General features: G+C 49.8%; 1 long non-coding RNA gene across 1 annotated transcript in view; it reads left to right on the top strand.

Moving 5' to 3' along the window:
• The first annotated feature begins 164 nt into the window (after nucleotides 1-164).
• Nucleotides 165-3,814, top strand: part of LOC133225531 (uncharacterized) — a 67,241-nt gene continuing 63,591 nt past the window's right edge. Inside the window, exon 1 of the long non-coding RNA XR_009729182.1 lies at nucleotides 165-316. This is a non-coding gene — a long non-coding RNA (uncharacterized LOC133225531). The remainder of the gene's footprint in view (nucleotides 317-3,814) is intronic.

Here is a 3,814-nt window from a genome sequence, read left to right as displayed (position 1 = left end):
TGGGGGAGGGAACCGAGGGGGTTCTTGTCGCGGCCATATTTTATTGCGCGTTATTCGCAGTAATTACGGTAGCGCGGCCGCTCTCGGGTATTTACGGTAATGCCTCCCGCCCGCCCCGCTGCCACGGGCGACACTGCCCCCTGCCGGCGCGTCCACGAGTGCCCCCAGAAAAGAAGCCCGATGGGGGCGTGGGGCTACCCAATAAAGGTTCCGTGTCCGGTTCCGTTTGCCGCACGCAGCGGGAAACGAGAGCGACAGGGAAGGTTCTGAGCGGCGGACTCTGGTGTTCACCTCGCCGCTTCTGGGCCGGTGCTAGGTGAGTGGCAGGAGGCGGCGGCTGCGCGCGGCCGCTCCGGGTGTGCGCGCTCCGCAGCCGAGAGAAAGCCACGAAGCGGCTCTGGGGCTCCCCGCGGGGCGGGAGCGGGGGCTCCGGGCGCCTCGGGGGGGGTCGCGGTGGGGCAGGGTTTGGGGCTCTGCGTGGGCCTTGGCCGGGGCTCCCTGAGGTAAAGCGCGGGCTAGGGACACTGACTGCTTTTCGCCCCCTCCCTGGCGGGCGGCTCCGGGCGGGGGCTGGAAGGGGAGGCGCGGAGGGGAGCGGGGCTGCGCTGGGGAGGTAGCCATAAGCCCTGTCAGGAGTCGCGGGAGCCTGGCAGCCCTGGAGAGCTACCGCACTGATTACGGGGGTAATTGGAGTAATTACAAGCCATCAACGGAAGCCAGAGAGTTTTCTGGCGGTCGCGTTACGGGCAACCGCGGAAGTGTGATTTCAGAGTGCCTCGTCCTAAACTGGTTTTGATCCTGTCACTGACTTCAAATGTTTTGAAAGATGGAGAAGAAAGCCAGAGGGATTGGAAGTACCTCGAGCGTTGTCCACACATGCGGAAGGGTTAAAAGTGTTTGTTACCGTGATGTCAGTAGCCGGAACAAAAATTAACATGAGCAGATAGCGCTTTGCACATAATTCTGTAGTATAAGTGCAGTGAATGTGGAGAGTACAGGTGAAACAGCATAGGCTTTAAGGAAGAGTTGTGCACCCTTTCTCGGTGTTCTTTCCTGAAAGCGGATTTCATGATGTGATGAATTCAACTGATGGTGTCGCTGGTATCACACATTTGAAGCACTCTCTCTGAGGAATCTGACCCTAATGTGACCTGCCCGTTTAATGGAACAGAGGTCGTGGCTTGGGGCAGCAGCACAGAACTGAAGAATGACCTTAGGAACAAGCCCTGTGCCTTGTTAATTGGAAGACATAAACGAGTTGGTTGTTTCTGCTCAGCTCTTCCACGTACCAGTTCTTTGTTCCAACACTAATACTGACTTCAGTTATTTAAAAGAAGGTTTATAACCTTCACACTGTTAAGATTTACTGATACTGACAAGGTGTGACTGCTGTAGCCTGCTCTGACCTTCCTGGGATCTTAATGTAATGAAAAAGACTGTGTGCGGTTTAGAAACCAGGACAGGTTCCTACCTCAGACACAGGTGGTGGAGAGCGACACGCAGGGCTCAGTTACACAGTGATGCAATTTGAACTTTGCTGTTGTGGGAGGAGCTGATTCCATTATTGGGTATTTTTGCTTTTTGTAAAGAGAATCGTGGTGGGGTGATGATGTGTGTGCACATGGTGGGGTTACAATGGGCTGCTGGCACCGAGTCTGCAGTTCCAGGAGTTCCCAAATAAGAGATGGAAATAATGAATAGTTCAGAGAAGGCCACAGAAATGTTCTGGTCCTGGCAAACAAGCCATGAAACGGACTTACTGAACTCAGTGTATTCAGGCCCATCCAAGGCGAGAGGGTTCAGGAGTGACTCAGCCACTCTGGAAGTTGATGCCTATGGGAGAGTAATCTGATAGCTGGGTGTTTTCAGCCTTCCCAGTGAAGGCCTAACAAGATCCTGTAACTTAAAGTCAAAGCTACACAAATTCTTTTAAATATGACATAATTTCCTGGCATTGGGGGGTTAATTCCAGGAATGGTTCATGGGAGAGGGAAAAGGCTTGTTGTGATTTGGAGCTCTTCAGCTGGAATGATAATGAATTTGAAGATGGACTTAAACCTGAGACATTGGGCAGTTTGCTGGTATGAGGTGCCTATGTGGTTGGGGGAGATGGTGAGATTATCAGTGAGTCACCTTCTGGGCTCTACTTCTGGGCTGCAGAAATAGTAGGACTTTTTTAATGTTGCTTCGAGGGCTGTAGTTACATGTTAAGATGAAATCTTTATGCTTTTGGATGACCTTCTGCTTCAAGGGGATTTCCACATGCTGTTCTTCCAGAGCACAGTTAGGTTAAGGGAGTGTTTGTTGAAATCACCAGTTTGGCCACAGAGAGCAGACATCAGGTTGTGCCATGCTAGTTCAGGGAATCTCCTCCCTCATCTACTGTGTCTTCCCCAGATGTCTGCAGCATGATCCAGATTTGATGTAGGAAGGGATTTGTTAAGGTATCATACAAGTTTTTCACCCTCAGCAAAGGCAAGGTTTCCATGCTGGGACTTTCTGCCAACACTGTTTTTATCTCTTCACATTTCTGTAAAGGATTTTGGGATTGACTCCCTCTGAAATGATGACTTTTAAGAAATTAATTAATAAATCTCCCCGTACCTCTGTGAGCATGAAACTCTGTCTTATGGAGTTCTGTGTCTTCTGGTGTGTGTCAGGTTTTATGTGTGCATCCCTGGTTTAATATATAAAACAGGCACCTGCCCATGGCTGTGTGTCAGCTTTTTGGCTCAAGCGTTCCTATTAGCCATGTCTTCTGGTTCCTTGTCTTTCCTCACTGTAAATGCAAATAATCAGGTGGGAATAACCAGATTTCAGCATGTGGAATAGAACCAGGAAAATGCACGTTCTGGGATGTGAATGATCCATCAGAAAACTTCTGCTGCAGGTTTTCAAGTCAGTAATGCTGTTAATAGGCATTGTGACACTCACCTGCATGAAATTTTGGTGGTCCTCACTGTTTGGCAGTTGCAGCAAACTTCTCAGCTCTCTCTGCTGGGGGAGTTGAATATGCTGCTTGCATAAAGCCACATTAGCCAAATGTGTGGTGCATGAAGCACATGCAGAATCCCAGACTGGTTTGTATTGGAAGGGACCTTAAAACTCATCCAGTTCCAGCCCCTGCCACGGGCAGGGACACCTTTCACTGGAGCAGCTTGCTCCAAGCCGCTGTGTCCAACCTGGCCTTGAGCACTGCCAGGGATGGGGCAATCACAGCTTCTCTGGGCACCCTGTGCCAGTGCCTCAGCACCCTCACAGGGAAGAGCTTCTGCCTAAGAGCTCCTCTCAGTCTCCCCTCTGGCAGGTTCAAGCCATTCCCCTTGGCCTGTCCCTACAGGCCCTTGTCCCAAGCCCCTCTCCAGGTTTCCTGCAACCCCTTTAAGCATGGGAGGTCTCCCCTTCAGGAGCCTTCTTTTCTCCAGATAAAGAAATAGTTGGACAGAGATGTTTCATTGGAATTAGGAGTGGTGTTCTCCTGAACCAGGTTTTAATATTTTGATTCAAAAGTGAATTATTGAGTTTGTGTCTTTTTAAATAGAAGTTCTTTTTTTTTGGTAGCACTCTGCAGATGCTCAGTGCCATAACAGCTTCTCCAGCAGCTCCTTTGTAATCATGTGCATTGAGGGAAAGGATGGCCATGGGGGAGCTTTGTAGTGTGAAAGGAGTAGAATGGCAGTGACAGGAAGAAGAGTTAGGCTGTACTGAACATTATGCTATTTCACATGTTCATCTTTGAGTTAATGTGTAGGGATGTGTATGAGTTAATGTGTAACTGACAGGAAGAAGAGTTAGGCTGTGCTGAACATTATGC

The sequence above is a fragment of the Neopsephotus bourkii genome, unplaced genomic scaffold (assembly GCF_033783945.1).
Source record: "Neopsephotus bourkii isolate Nb327-2 ecotype Australia unplaced genomic scaffold, CSIRO-AGI_Nbou_v1 NB_1761, whole genome shotgun sequence".
NCBI classification, from domain to species: Eukaryota; Metazoa; Chordata; class Aves; order Psittaciformes; family Psittacidae; genus Neopsephotus; species Neopsephotus bourkii.
The sequence above is the reverse complement of the archived record's forward strand: the minus strand, read 5'-3'. Positions and strand labels throughout refer to the sequence as shown.